A 16635-nucleotide genomic window follows, 5' to 3' on the forward strand; every position below is an offset into this window, starting at 1 on the left:
CTAACTACCCCTCTGAAGGTTACATATTAACCCTATCATCAGTCTGGTAAGGTAGAGAGGGAGAATGAGATAAATCCTCAATTATTTTAAAGTGCATTTGTTTCACTGGAGCCTTTTAAGTTTTTCGTGTGTGTGTGTGTGTGTGTGTGTGTGTGTGTGAGAGAGTATGAGAGAGGACTCGTTTCTTGATATGAGTGTATCAAAAATATAAAAATACGTTTGATAAATGAATCTTTTGATAGACAGCGCCAGGTTATGGTTTTTCTTCATGCACACGTTATTGTCCGACTTTTGAAAGGACTTTAGACATAGTAATATTAAGAATAACAATTTTTAAAAAATTATAGTTTGAATCCTTTACAATGCCTTCATGGTCGATCGATTTCCACGGGGGTCTTCCAAAGTGACATATCTTCATTCCAGTTAACCAACTATAAGAGAGGACTAACTTTTCTATGTGGGCTGAGCGTACTGGAAAGCGTACCCAGAAAACATCGGTGCCAGTTTGTGGTCTACAACTTGATGACTTAAGTGATGTCTGGCCTTTCGGAACTTTAGGAGGTTCACTTGAAAAACGGAGATGATAACTACCACGCTATACAGTTCAGCGGATTACCTGAGCTCACAAACGCAGTTCTCTATAGAGAACAAATGGGATGCAAACGTGAACCACATTTCATATTTCCAAGCAGTTGAACAAAACTTACACAAAAGTGGGGGTAAACGTCAACCCAGTGATGTCATTCCCTTAGATCGGGCCCTAAAATTCTTTGGCACCTGGAGGGCTGTGCTGAGCACACTAGGATAAACCTCGGCACCCTCACTTGGCACGATGGCGCCCTTAGGCTCTTCGCTCACTCAAGCCGAGGAATTTTTGGTAGCTCTCCTAACCCATGGGAGCGTTTGCTTCCAGTTCTCTCCACAGACCTCGCCAAGCTTCTCCTCCCATGGCGTCATCCAGAGAAACGTACTACCCGTAGCCACAACTACTCCTCGCTCCCCCTCACGCAGGGCTCGTGCGGCGGTGGGGAGAAAGGAGGGGCTTGGACTTATATAGGCCTTGCCAGCCAATGAGCGAGCTGCCCTTCTTCCGGTCGGCGAGCCGACCAATCCGAGCACGTCGGTGTAATCTTCGGCTCTACTCGGCTTTTTTCGTCCATGCGGGCAGCTCCGGGGCCGCCGCCGCTAGATACGTTTTCCTTTATTTTTTTTTCCATGTGTTCACTTCCGGGTCCGGCGCCGATCCGGATGCCCGAGGCAGAAGGATGTTTGACCTCCGGATAAGTGAGGCGCCGCTGTGCATTCATTCCCGGCTGCATCGGTGGCGACAGCAGCGGCCCAGGCGGCGACTCTCCGGCCAGCGGCGGCGGTAGGCGGCACCGGCTGTAGTGCAGGGACCGAGCCCGAGCCGAGCTGCGTTACCTCCCTCGCTCGTTTCTTCCCCCCTACCTCGCACGCTCCCTCCCTGCGCGGCTCGCTTTCCTCCTCCGGCCGCCGGCGGGTGTGATGTGCCGCCGCTGCCCCCGCCGCCGCTGACTGACGGACCGGGGGCGCCGCCCGCGCCCGGGACCGACCCCGCTGCTCGCGGCCGCGCCTCAGAGGTAAAGCCCCCTCCGCGTTGGCGCCGGCCGGCCCCGGCCCCGGCCCCGGGCAGGCGGCTGCCTCGGCGCGGCCGCGGCTCCCTGCTTCCCGGGTGGGGCCGGGTGGGCTGGGGTCCCGGGCTGGGTGGGGTGCGGCGGGGGCGGTGCCGCGGGCGGGGGCCTCGGGGGAGGGGTGGGCGAGGACCCGGGCGGGCGGCGCGGAGGCGCGGGCGGGAGGGGGCCGCGGCCGGGGGCTGAGGGCGCGGAGGGCTCGGTGGGCAGGGAGGGGGCCGCGGGCGGCGGGCCGGGCTGGCTGCAGAAGTTGCCCGAGTGGTGCGGAGCGAGTGGGGACGGGAGGGAGGTGGGCGAGCGGGGAAAGGGCGGGGGCTTCTTTTGGGAGGGGTTTGAGGTCGAGAGTGCAGCCCCAGCGCTCCCTGATTGTGTCCAGAAAATTACCTTCGGAGTGGGGGTTTGGGGCAGGAGGGAGGGAGGCATCGGTCTGCTGGAAGGAGGTGTCAGGGGCCAGCATTCATTTCAGGGGTAAACTTCCCGTTGGGGTGTTTGTTTTAAGAAGGGGGGCAGGGATTTACCTATTTGTTAGAGCTGTTGACTTAGCTCAAAACTTAACCAAGGCGTTAGTTGGGGGTAACAAAATTACTCTGATGGTTACTGTTACGGTGCTGGTTTGTTTGTTTATCCCACATGCAGGGGAAGTGACACACAGAAGCGTCGGTTCGCTTGGTCCACAGCCCCCACATTTCTTTCCTGCGGGGTGGTGATGGAGATGTGTATGTGCTCGTGGGGTGGGGGTAGTTAGGCCTATGTTATGATCATTCCAGTTCTCCCAGGGAAGGAGGAAAAGTTAATGGGTGGGAGAGAGAGTGTCTGTGTGGGAGATGGCTACTGTTGCTCCGCTGTGCGAATTAGTTCTAACTCTGTTGTAGTGAGTACCAAGGCTGGTCAGTCAGTGACCCCTTTTTCACCTTTTGTTTTGGAACATCGACTTTAATTGGAAAATTAAAAACCTACTGATTTTTAATAAGTAAAAAAAAGTCGACATTTATTTCTTTTACTTTTGCAATTACCTCTTGTGATGTGAATGACATTTGCCCACAGATAGTAAAAGATGTTGAACTATAAGTTGGAATATTTTTTAAAATGAAAAATGTCTAATTTTAGAGCCATGTATATATGAAGAATATTTGCTCTCCCTAAAATAAATTGTGGAAGAAGAATATCACAAAAATTATAGTAAGAATGATTTAGAATTAGAAAGATGTGAGGACAGTTCAAGAAAACATTTTCCATCAAAAATCAGATCTGATTTATGACATTCTTAATAGTTTTTTTTGAGGAGGGGGTGGAGAGATGTGCTTAGTGTATTTTATAACTGTTCCCAAACTTTGCTCTAACTGTATTCTTAGCTAAGATAATTATCTTCATATTTTGTATACATTAACCTTTATAGTTGCACAGAAGATGAAAATTATATTTATGGGCATTGGAAGAAAGATGTTATCAAATAAATTGCATGACTTTGGTGTAGATTCTCAGCAGAGTGTATGGACACTTGCTTTCAGAGAGCTTGTATGTCTGGATATGCATCAGGTATAAGTAGTTCTTAGGATGGGGGACAGAAAAGTTAATTTTAATGTTGATACGTATGAGACTTTTTTGGGGGGATCTTGGAAAATGATTATCTTTACTGATGATTTATTGTGCTCATTGACCTCTTCTGCCATTCATCAACTTAAAAATTAATGCATTATGTAATTATTGACATTTTCATCAATTTGCAGATTTGCAGGCATTAACTGTTAACAAAATCTTCAACACATGAAAATCATTTATTCTTTCAAGTAAAAGGGCTGGGATTAGAATCAAGGAATAGTTTAATTCAATCTGGATTTTTACTGTGTACAAGGGACCTTTACCTAGTAAAGTGGTGAGGGTGGAAGAGTGGGTAGAATATGAAGATGAAATGAGACCCAGTAGCTGCCTTCAAGGGAGAAGCAGATATGCAGAGAAATAACTGCAACACAGGACTCCTGTGGGCTTCATTAGAGGTGCATGGAAGCTTGGGGTGTGTGTGTGTGTGTGTGTGTGTGTGTGTGTGAGGGTGTGAGAGAGAGAGACTAATTTTTGACTGGGGAATTATGAACGAGTTTAGAGCTGGTAACACTCCACTGGGCCTTTAAAATATTTTAATAGGCAAACGGGGGGCTGTGTGGGGGGCTAGTTTTCTAGGCAAAGGGAACAGCCTGAGCACAGGCATGTTGCTTGGGTATTATGGGGCCTGTTGAGCTGGACATAAGGCTGCTGTGCCAGGACTTCTTTGTGGGAGAGGAAGCTCTGAAAGTAGGTGGAGATTAGGCCATGGAAGTCCAGAATGCCTTGTATTTAAAAATGAGTCAGTTTGAGGTATGAAGTGTATAGATTCTATGCTGATAGTGAGTAGGTAGGCAAATAAGAACAGTAAGTTTAAAGAAACAAATTATCACAGAATAGTCAACTTGTTATCATTCATGCCAACGGAGGAAAGCAGAAAACTGTATTATCTAAAACAGTTCATATGTGGCTTTGTCCTGTTTCTTTACTTGTATTTGCATATGGGTGTGTCTGGTAAGCTGGCAATTGGTTTTATATGAAATAAATCTGGACTGTAAAAATGTGACTCAGGAAGAATGGGAAGCTCTCCATTTACTTCTCTGTGTCCCCTCTGTAATGCCCTCCATGCTGGGGATAGACCATTATTCCAGTGTAGTTTATTGGTTCACATTTTTTCAGAATGGAACAAGTGGTTGTTTAGTTTCAAAGGGCTTCCCAAAAGGATGTATCAAGCTAAATAGAGAGAATGCTGAGATATTAAATAACAAAGCAAAATACAGGTCATTGGGTAGTTATATTATTGTTAATACATTTGAAGGTGAGATTTGCTATGGATAAAGTGAAATGTAAGGAATCTGCATATGAAGAGAATTGACTATAACAGTGGGATGATAAAATGAGAAATAAAATGAGAAGCTTCCACAGTTCCAGATAAATATATATAAGGTTTTTAGTCATCTTTAATGTCAGATGACCCTAAAATAATTTAACCTCAAACTTAATCATTATCAAAGGAGTGCTTAGAAAAATTTCACTATCACAACGCCAGTGTTTAAGTCCATGTAGACTCATGTTACAAGGAAGATTGTTTAATGGTTTTTATTAACTATTCCCCTCTTAGTGTTCAAAAAGGACAGTATAACTGAATTTGTGTTACCTTCAACCTCTCAATAACAATACCCATTACAATTTATTAAGTGCCTACTTTGGATAGGGACTGTAAATGATACTCTTAAGGCAACTCTATGAGTTAGGTGGTGTGACCCTCGCTTTTGACTGTAGGAAATAGTCGTCTAGAATTTAAGCAATCTGTTTAAGATAAGATATATCTTGGAGTAGCAGAGTGCATATTTAAATCAGTTTTTTTCTGACTTCAGAGTCTTAAACCACTAGTGGTCTGTTTTTTCTAATGTTCTATCTTCCTTTTTTGTCTTTTCTCATGCACTTGGCACTTGGTGGTATTGATTGGTGTTGTTAGTATATGTCTGGGTGTTGGTTCTTCAAGGTGCAATTTCTTTGGAAATGGCAGTTTTGGGGGTACCTGTAGTTCTCTAATTGTAGACATTCTGTAGGAGCAGACAGTATGGTTCTAGTAACTTAAGCTTCCTCAGAGTATCGCTTTTACGCTGATCTGCAGGACAGAACCATACTTGGGATTTTTAATGTGTGGAAATCAAGTGTATATTATCCATTAATGTGAAGTAACTTTGGAGAGCCTCTTGAAGTGCTCAGAAAACATGGAATGAGAGAGATAGGTGGGGACAGATAAGTTTTAGAGACACAGCGGAGGCTGCTGTTAGCCATGTTTTTTCCAGCTCTCTTCTCAAAGCTGAGATTTAGAAACTATAAATGGTTGGGTTTCCTCCTATCATGGGACCTAAGGAAGGTGTGTAGTGATTTGTTCTTAAACTATAGTAAGTGATTGGTTATATTCTCTTCTGCCACTCCCTGCCCATCATCTTAGTTATGAGAAAGAATTCTTAACAATGAATTTGAAGTGTTTGTGTATTTGGTAGATAAGACACACATTTTGGTCATTTTTCTTTACTAATGATATATCACACAGTTATAATTTAATGAAAATCTATAGCTATGTTATGTTCACATATAACTGAATCACATCTACATTTTTTATAGCTTTCATTAGAATTTGGTAAAATCTCATGATAGATAATCTTTTTCCTAAAGAGAAATTTCTGATGTTTTTTCTTTAGTGAGGTAATGTGATACTTCTAGCTGTATTCAAATTTATTACATTTATTTAGCTGATTTTGTATAGAACTACTTTCTTTAGCTGAAAAAAGTTACATTTGCAAAAAAAAAAAAAAAGAGTTACTCTGCCATTATGTCATTATGCAAGATTGAAAAATTTCCTATAAAGTGCCAAAGTGTGATGCCTGGCACATAGTAGGCACTGTGTAAATCTTCTCAACATTCAGAAGTTGCTGATATATATGAGTTGGAGGGTTGATTGGTGGGTAGAATAAGCAAGGACTCTTGGGAACAGCCTGTTGCAGGAGAATCTCTCTTAACTTACCTCTGCTTAACCCACTCAAAAGATTTAATGATACTTTTCATTTACTGCTTGATGCCCATGCTGCATTGAGTGGCAGTAGACTACTCTCTAGTTTGTTCTTGAACTTTTATTCTCACTAGTTATTGTATACTTACCAAGAATCATTTGTGTTTGTAACCAACAAATTGTTAATGGCAATTATACTTGATATTGTAATTACATAGTTTAAGAAAATATTATTCAATGAACTGTGAAGGCAAAAAGCTGTTTGTATGAGAACCAGGGGCTGCTCTGAAAACAGGTGAGTAGCTAAAATCAGTTACAGTTGAAATAGATGTAGGTGAAATAACTTTAAACAATTAGGAAAAACCCTAAAAAATATAAAAAGATTCTGCAATAAGATTGCTTTATTTAAGTGTCTGTGAGACGTCTTTCCATGTTTAAGAAACAGAACCTGGAAAGCACAGGTGATGTATTATGGATGTGATTTTTGCAAGAAAGATAAAATAAAACTACAATCCATAGACCCATACTTGAAAAGGCCTTGGCTTTGCTTTAAAAGATTGTCTGCTGAATGTACATTTTTATGTTTTAGTTGCAATAAAATGTTTTTAAAGTATGTAGATTTTTGTATGATTCCCCTTTTTAACTAATTTACAAGCTGTTGGTTAATAATAACATTAAAGAGGGTATCTGCTTCTAAAATATCAACCAGTTTATATTCTCTCTTAGAGATTTATTTAACAGCATCCTCTTTTTTTTTTTTTTTTGAGGAAGATTAGCCCTGTGCTAACATCTGTTGCCAATCCTCCTCTTTTTTTGCTGAGGAAGATTGGCCCTGGACTAACATCCGTGCCCATCTTCCTCTGCTTTATATGTGATGCTGCCACAGCATGGCTTGATAAGCAGTGCATCGGTCCGCACCCAGGATCTGAACCTGTGAACCCCGGGCCACCGAACTGGACCACGTGAACTTAACTGCTACGACACTGGGCCAGGCCCTACCAGCATCGTCTTTTAAAGAATGAAAGAAATTCTGGTATTCCTGCAGCTGTAGTCATTCATACCTTAGTGTGAATTTTTAAATTATCTAGTTATGTGATCAGTCTATGGTTCTCACATATTTACTGATATGGTCCCTCATCTGATTTCATGTACTACCTTTCAGCTTTTATATGGCATCAGGGTTGGAGAGGAACCTTCTTGCAACATCTCTTCAACCTGAGTAGGGCTGGAATGAATTGGTAGAGGAAATTGTCCCTTGGAAGAGGAAATGCCATACCCTTGATGTGTACCAGGAATGCTTGAGCTTGGTGCGAAGTATGCCGATCTAACAGCTTATAGTAGCTACCCTCCTGTCTTGCCTACCTCAGCCCAAGTGGAAAGGAGAACTTTTAGGTGTAGGAGAAGGAGGTCCGGGTTGAGGAAGGAAAGGTAGATGGAGTATACTGTTTATCTTGGTGTTGCCATGTTACAGTGCCTGAAACACAGTAGCTACTGAAATGGAACACCGAAGTATGGAAGTAGGGCTAGTTTTTCAGAGCTTTGGTCTGCCTCTCGGTGATTTTCTTGGCTCTGCTCTGCTCTCTGTGTGGGATTCATCCTCAGGCTAGTAGCAAGATCACATCTAGACAGGCATTGGCCAGGAAATCTCTTGCACAAGTCTACCAGCATACTTTTCCCTTCAGGTTTTATTGACCAGAATTAGGTCACATACACTTCCTAAGCAGTTATGACAAGGAGAATAGCGCTATCATAGTTGGTTTCTACTAATCAGGATATATCCCCTGCAGTTGGGAACAGAATCGTATTTCCCTAAGTTACATGGTGGAGGGAGGATGTTTAAAAAATTGTGGGAAGGAAGAATATGGGGGAAATGGATGTTAGAGAGGCAATCAATAGTGACCACCACATCTACTTGTTTTGAGAATGAAAATAAATAATGCATATAAATGCACTTTGAACTTTAAAGCATTGTACAAATAACGGATGAAAGATTAGAAAGCTGCTTCTATGTCACTATCTTAAATATGCTTAGGTATGAATATTTTAGGAGGTAGAAACACTGCTAGTTTTCTTATTGACTCACTTTGAGTCAATAAAATCAGTTATCTAAGTTGTAAGATTATACATTTTTTCCATGAAACTCATAAAGCTATTTTAACTTTAAATTAAAAATTGGTACCTGTAAACATATTAAAAATTTTTTCTGACTTGCTGCTCCCCTCCCAAAATTGCCCACACCTTTATCTCGTCAGATTTCTTTATTCGTCACACTTAGAGGAGAATAAGCACATTGAGAAAAGGGGAGTTTGTCAGTCACAGGAAAGGTTTGTTTTGAATCGTGGAATCCTAGTGAGGTAGGAGGAGGAAAGAACGGTTTTTACCTATCTTGAGAGCTGCAAAAAAAATAGTGGGGGAATGGGGAGGCAGGTGAGAATCACAGAATTTTAGAATTGAAGTGAATTATGGGAAGGTTGATTGAAATGCTCAAATCACACACCTGGTTGGTAGAAGTTTCCTATCCTCATGGCTGATGTGGTGCTCTTTCTGATCAAGAGGTGGGAGGCCATGAAAAGATTTTGCCTACTTTGTGGTTTTGCTCAGGACCGTACTGTAAATCAGTCAGCCAAGTAGTCCCTTCAGTACAGATATCTGTATTCTCAGGCTTTGGAAAATTGTAGCCAGAGGTTTTTTTTTTTTTTTTTTTTGTGGGCAAACAGACAAATCTTTTAATCTTCCCTCAAGCCATCAACAATGACAACAGCAACACAAACGCGCATACACAGTAACCTCAGACCTGGCCTGCTTAAATGAAAATGCAGAAGCAGAATGTGTGGAGCAATTTATATATTTTTTTTTTCAAGAAAGTTATCTTAAAAATTTCTCTGCCTTCAGTGTATGTAAAAGAAAAGAGTAAACACACATATATGTATATATACAGAATAAGTATACAGAATTATTTGTTGTAATTGTTGCAATTGTTGTTGTAAGTATACAGAATTAATCCATCCATTCCTTGGAAGGATATTTCTGTTAATAACATTTATAAATAGTGAGATTTGGTATGATTTTTATTTTTACACTTTTTATGCTTCTGTGTATTGTTTGGACTTTCAGCTATAATTTTGCATTATTTTTACCATCAGTAAAAATAGTAAATCTGTTTTTTTTTTTTGAGGGAGGAAAATAAAATCCTGGGGTGGGATGTTTTCTACCAGCTTAGCTTTTAACATAGAATTCTGTTTTTATTGTATACTACCTTGAATAAAGTGTGCCTTGAATTCGCTGATACTTTGTAATTGTCTTTATTTTTAAAAATGGACTAATTAAAATTATTTACCTTAAAATTTTATGTTGAAATTGGCCATATGACACCTTTTGATACAAGTGTGCTTTATAAAAGTAGTGGACTTCTGAATATTTTGTAATTATTAATTGTGTTATCTGTTTTTAACTTGTTTGGTTTTGACTTGGGGTAGTATACTTGGCGGTGTATTAGAGCACGATATATTAGAGTCAAAGTTATAGTCAGAGTTTCCTTTAGTAAAAAGGGAAGTGAAAATATTTTTTTCCCTTACACCCAGCCTGTGTCCTGTTTATTTTCTATTTCTGTGAAATACTTATTTTATATTCTAGCGTTGAATACTTTCAAATGGCAGTCAAAAATAGTTGGTCATGTAATAGGGAGAGAAGAGAGGAAATTCCTGGTATTCCATGAGTCTTACGGTGTGTAAATATATGGCTATGAGGCCTTTTAATAAAATCCTAATTTGGCTTGCAAAAATAGCTTAGTACTGTTTTGGAGGTGAAACTAGTAGGTATCAGTTGTTGGTGACATTTTAAAAAAATTGGTATTTGTAGATGCATATTTTTATAAAACATTATTTTATTTTCTCCTTTTATTCCAGGGATCTGAAAACAGTATGGACCAAAAAATGGTATAAATCTTGAAGACGTGGAATCTTGTAATGCCAATTTTCATTAAAAAAATGGTAGAATATTTACTGAGTTATTTTTCTATCATAGGAGTGTCAGAGCATATTGTGGCTAATATTTCTTTATATATTTGAGATTCTGAAAATAATTGTAGTTAAAATATCAAAATGTAATTGCTCTTTAAAAATCATTCTTTTGAGTATTTTGTGATATTCTGGAATGTGCATTGTGTGTTTATTGTATGCTCTACTATTTATCTAAATACCCTACTAATGAAGATTGTTTTTTGAAGACTGACTCAAAAATAATATTCTGAGCATTGGGAATGAGAATATCAAATAAGATAAAAGAAATTTTACTATATGCACTTGTTTAAAATCTTCCAACTGAAAATTAGTGTATTTTTTTCTGTGACAGACTAAACGAAAAAGAAAAATGAACATTTTTAAAGATAGTTCTTGCAGTCTTTGCTATAGGGCTGGAAGTGCTAACTCTTACTAATAGATGAGAGAAGAGGGTTTGTGGGGAAGCCAGCTTGTTCCAGTGGTTCTCAGCCCTGACTTCACATTAACGTTTTCTAAAAATTATGACAGTTATTGGGATTCTACCCATGCTAATTTATATTTGAATCTAGGGATGGGGCCAGGGCATTGATATATTTTAGGATTTCTATGGGTGATTCCAGTTTGCTGCAGGGTTGAAAATCACTGATTTTTCTTTCTCTTTATACACATCTCTTAACTATTTTCCTTTTAGTTTCAAGTTCTCTTTTTAATCAGGGATGGGGGTGTGAAGATGAGATAAGAAATGCATGAAAGTATTTGCAAGAGGACCAGATTAATGAACTAACTTCTCTTCACAGTTTCATACCCAGAATGCTTAGTGAGACCACTGTATTCACTGTTCATTAGCAATTTTTGATAAGTATAGCACCAAAATTAGGGAACTTTTGAAATTTGAAAACTTTGTTAAAGGGAAACTTATCAAGAGTAAATTAAGGCATCAGTTCAGATGCCCCTGGAAATCTTAAGAAACCTGAGTGATAAAAGCAATCATATCTTTAAAGTTACTATAAATTATAAGAAGGCAAGAATTGTTGCTAGTCAAAAGTTTATTAGTTTTAGGTTATATTTATCATATTTACAATATCGTTGAGTTGAGTTTTCATGGAACATGGAATGGAAGGGGCTTGAATGATTATTTAGCATAACTCACTCCTACCTCTTTACTCTCTCTTCTACCTTTGTTGATGAAGAACTCTCTCTGTTTTTTCCCCTCAGTGGAAATAGTTTACTTCAGTTATAGTGTATTGTGTATATAGTATATTGTCTGTATTGCATATAGTCAATAAATGTTTACATATAAATGCACTATGATAATAGGGTTTTATGGTTATTGTATCTTGTCATTTATGACAAATCAGTGTCCTTTTTTGTGACTCATTTGATGTGTCTTCCTAGGTCACGAACACTCTTACCAGTTACAGCATTTTTCTTGTGACAAAATGAGAGCAAGCCATTTTATGATGAATTCAATATGTTAAATTCTATTCAATGAACATTATTTGCATGGTGGCGAAATTGGATTTGGCAGTTCTACAATGAATTTCAAGGGTTAGATTTCTGTAAACTGCCCTAGGGGGAGAATTTGTGGTAGAGAAATTTAGGAGTGGATAAAGTTTAGAGGGCATGTTATGTGTGAACCTGTGGAAGACTTTTAGAATTATTTTGAGTTTACCAAAATTCTACAATAAAATCAGCACATGGTAAAGAGGTTACCAGTAACATTTTGCACATACAATTAGTAATGGAGTAATGGGTGCTGTTCTACAGGACCGTAAGTCCTTACCAACAATTCTAACGTCCAAAATGCTCTGAAAACCAAAAATTTTTTCTTGTATTTTGGCACAAATTGGTTTTTTCACAAAACCTGTTGTGAGTTGTCTTTATTTCATGTATTTGTAGGTTTCACTGCAGAAATAGTAAATATTTGATTATAGCGTACTGACTTAGACTTCTCTGTGCCATCCCAGCCTTCTCTAGGGGTGTTACAAAATATATGGTGTATACACACTGGATCACCTGTCAAAAATCCCTCAAAATTCAGAATTCTAAGACATGTTTGACTTAAGGACTTTGAAAAAGGAATTGTGGAACTGCATTAATTTGCTTCTGCCTCTTGTTTCTTGATAGAAACTAGTTAGCATCTTACTCCTCTGAGATGGAGTGTCAGTAAGATGCTAATAAATTTCTTTTGCTTTTTTCCCTTGTAAATATATCCATACCAGGAGGCACTTTATTTTAATCTGTGTTTGTTTTTTTAGTAGTTGTTGAAAGCTTTTCTGGTTTTTTGACATTAGGTTATCAACCCTGGTCCTGTGGGCCCCACTGTGGTCCCAGAAGCATTGTGTAATGAGGATACTTGAGATGGAAAATGTTCGGGTAACTGGCATAGCTGAGTATTCACAACACACTCTCTTTAGTCCTTGGGGTTATATAATTTTACCTCTGTGCATGGTAACTTCATGTCAGAGCACCTGCAGGCAGCCCTCTTTTTACATATCTTGGCTTCCTTTTTCATAACAGAAAGAAGCAGGGGTGTGGTTGCAATGTCTCTGTTTTAGTTTCCTTAAACTTCCTTAATTTGTTTTTAAGACTTCACTGCAAAAATCTTTATACCTACTCTGGCTTTCTTTTTTTCCTATTCTCTCTGTTTTTTTCCTTTTCTTTATTACCCCTCCTCCGCTTTAAAATAATATACCTCAACAAGAGAAGTTTATAATTATGGTATTGTGAATCAGAAAAGTGTCCTGCTTGCTGAAAAGGTGAAAGAAATAAATCTGCATATTCTGATATTTCCCTAAGAGGACCTTACTATGGGGAAAGACCATTGTACTGCTTGTGCAGGGATACTGTTCTGTGTATGTGGTCTTTGCTTTCTTTCCATCCATAAATACTGAAGGGTAATTGGATGGTGAACACTGTGGTACATACTTTTGTTTTCAGGAAGATTGGCCCTGAGGTAACATCTGTTGCCAATCTTCCTCTTTTTCTTTTTTCTCCCCAAAGCCCCAGTACATAGTCCTATATCCTAGTTGTAGGTCCTTCTAGTTCTTTGCTGTGGGACACCGCCTCAGTATGGCTTGATGAGCGGTCAGTAGGTATGCGCCCAGGATCCGAACCAGGGAACCTCAGGTCAAAAGCGGAACACGTGAACCTAACCGCTGTGCCACTGGGCTGGCCCCGGTACATGGTTTTTAAGCTGTGTGGGTTTTTTTTTTTTTTTTTTTTTTGTGAGGAAGGTGAGCCCTGAGCTAACATCTATTGCCAATCCTCCTCTTTTTGCTGAGGAAGATTGGTCTGGGCCCATCTTCCTCTACTTTATATTGGGACGCTGCCACAGCATGGCTTGATAAGCAGTGCATAGGTCTGTGCCTGGAATCCGAACCTGCAAACCCGGGGCTGCCAAAGTGGAGTGCGTGAACTTAACGACTATGCCACTGGGCCGGCCCCTTAAGCTGTGTTTTTGAGTTCACGAAGATACCAGGCACTTTAAGGTATAGTTCCTAATAGGAGTATTAGAACTCACATGGTTAGGTTATATGCGCTTGCTCTGTGCTCTGAAAGCACTGTAATTCTCTTGTAGTACATGTCATACTTTATATTATTGTTTAAGCTATGTGATGGTGATTGTCTTGTTTGTCATTTGTATTTCCCGTGTTTGGCACATACTAGGCCTCTAATGATTATTTGTTGAATGAATAGATTAATCATTTTACTTTTTATATTAGGGAGAATTTTAACATAGAAGAGCCTTGATTAAATGCCTCTTGAGGCACCATGCTCACCCCAAACCAATTTAGTTTGCATCCTCACAGTTGTATGAGACAAATATCAAACAAATAAATTGACCCTAAAATAAATAATAAACATAAGCATCTGCCTTAGTTACTCAGGCTTAAAAGTAGAGAAATACATTATAGAAAAATTTTTTTTGATGGTAGAAGTTGAAATTAAATGGATTTATGGGCTAGCCAGAAAATTTAGTTAAAAGAAATATTCCATTGTTTGAGAATGTCAGTTAGTTATGATTTTGTTGTAAGATTTTTTATGTTAAATAAACAGTTTTTCTCTTTATCTGTTTTAAATTTTCATATACTAAAATTCTCTCTACCCACAATCAAGATACAAAACAATTCCATCACCCCAAAATATCCCCTCATGCTGCACCTTTGTAGTCAGCCCCTTCTTCCACTCTCGGCCCCTAGCAACCACTGATTTGTTCTCTGTTCCTATAATTTTGCCTTTTCCAGAATATTGTATAAATTGAATCATGTGGTATGTAGCCTTTTGAAGCTAGCTTCTTCCTCTTTGCAGCGTGCATTTCAGATTCGTCTGTGTGTAGCGTGTATCAGTACCTTCTTTTTGCTGCTGAGCAATATTCTGTCATGTGGATGTACCTCAGCGTGTTTATCCATTCACCACTTGAAGCCCTTGTTTCTAGTTTTTGGTGATTATGAATAAAGCTGCCGCAAATGCTTGTGTGCAGGTTTTTTTGGTGAATCTAAATTTTCATTTCTCTTGGGTAAGTTTCTAGCATTGGAATTGTTGGGTCATATGGCAAGTGTATGTTTAACTTGATAAGAAACTGCCAAACAGTTTTCCAAAGCAGCTGTACCATTTTGCGTTCTCACCAGCGATATAGAAGGAGTTCCAGTAATAAGCAGTTCCTAAAATTTAAGTTGGCTATTTTGAATTACTTTTTAGTAATTAGTTTGATTGCACACAAGAATATCATGACAATCATATTAATTCTGAACACGATATTTTTATTGTTGTAGATCTGTCAGAGACAGTGATTTAGGGGAGCCTCACTTGTCAGTGAATGCAGACTTTACTATGCTTTGGAACAATTCTTTCTTGCTCAGATAACGCAGCCCTGATCTCTGTAAGAAAAAATAGGCCTTAACCCTGGTGCTCATATTGGTGATTAAGGTGCCTTTGGACCAATTCTGTGTCTCTGTCTTTGGGCTACAGCACTTACTTTGGGGAAGGATTCTCTTGGTTTGGACTGGGCAGAAGGAAGTCCTTCCTCTGGAGAAGTGGTTATACTTTCAGCTTGCTTCTATCACCTGTTGCATGTTTTCATTCTAGAATTTTGTGGAAATCAACTTGGCTATTTATGATTTACTGTCAGTTACACTATTAAATCCTTTCTATGATGAGAGTTGACAGTATTAGCTTCATAATTACAATTCTCAAATGTTAATACCCTTGAATGAACGTTTTAAATTTGTGACCTTTGCCTACACTAGACTGTTATTTGTAATTGTATATTTTTATAAATTAGGAAATTAGTTAAGAAGAAAGAATATAACTTTGTTATGAAAACCATGTGTAAAACAGCTACAGACTTTTCTGGAGTACTTTCTCATTTATCTGGCATTGTCAGGGAATGACCTGTTGGGTAAATCTGAGGATTGAATTTATACGACAATATTTTCTTACTGTAGTTTTTTTAAAATGAAAAAATTTACAGTAGTGTTTTCTCAGTGTTTTCTAAACATATTCAGGTCTTTTCTTGCTGATTCAGGGCTCTTGTTCTGAACATCAGTTATAAAGTGTGCTGTTATGCATAGATGTCTGAATTTATTGAGGTGTATAAAGTTGTTTGTCTTCCTTGTTCTCCGTCATATTTTTACTAGTCACCTCAATTTTTCCATTTTAAGTTTGATTTCTACTGTAAAATTATTAGAATTATTTTAAAATTAAGTGGAGTTTAGGGGATCTTACTATTTAATGAACAGAATATGTATTTTGTGACCTCCTTTAATAAAGTTTTTTTCTTCTGATTCATAGCTATGTTTTGGAGAGTTGAATTACAGTATAAATGACCTTTGATTTGTGAAGTGCTATTCCACTGCTTGTAGTATCTCTTAGAGCTATAAATTGCCTGCCTGCCCATGGCTTTTTCTTTCCTCCTTTATTTGAAAAAGAGATGATCATATATATTAACATTCCTAAACTTCTGAGAGGTAGTTCATTTGTTCGTTCATTTCCTCATTTATTCACCAAACTTTTAACCAATGTCTGCTGTGTGCTGTGTATTATAATAGATAATGGGGAGACAGTTGAATAAAATATGATCCCTGCCCTTGAGGATGTCAGATTAAAAAATTGACTGTCTCAAAGTTAAAGAGTAAAAACGTTGTCCCCTGTCTTTCCTGTAAATTGGTAGCGAGATGTAGAGATTTGATCAGATTCAGTTTCAGTTATTTTCTTCCATCAGGAAGATCAGTTGTTGTCTTTCTTTTTGTGATGTTAGTGGCAATTGATGATCTTCCCTGGTTCTGTTAGTTCATTAGGAGTTGCATAATGATGATATTTGAATTCTATCATTTATTACTCAGTTATTAGTCTGGAATACATTTAAAGAGAAAATTCCCCTCATCAGTTAGAGTTGATCTTCATTATTCTCAGATTCCATATTTGC

The 16635-nt window shown here is 38.7% G+C and overlaps 1 protein-coding gene across 15 annotated transcripts in view; it reads left to right on the forward strand.

Moving 5' to 3' along the window:
• Positions 1-1307: 1307 nt before the first annotated feature.
• Positions 1308-16635, forward strand: part of CSNK1G3 (casein kinase 1 gamma 3) — a 112925-nt gene continuing 97597 nt past the window's right edge. For 11 of the 15 annotated variants that reach the window (XM_058539439.1, XM_058539494.1, XM_058539485.1 and 8 more), the window contains exons 1-2: positions 1542-1601; positions 10116-10199. The gene's annotated coding sequence lies outside the window, so the exon portion shown is untranslated. Of the gene's footprint in view, positions 1370-1541; positions 1602-10115; positions 10200-16635 lie in introns of those variants that run through there. The other 4 variants (XM_058539467.1, XM_058539457.1, XM_058539477.1 and 1 more) reach the window with 4 other exon arrangements.

Source organism: Diceros bicornis, chromosome 1 (assembly GCF_020826845.1).
Source record: "Diceros bicornis minor isolate mBicDic1 chromosome 1, mDicBic1.mat.cur, whole genome shotgun sequence".
In the NCBI taxonomy this organism is placed as follows: Eukaryota; Metazoa; Chordata; class Mammalia; order Perissodactyla; family Rhinocerotidae; genus Diceros; species Diceros bicornis.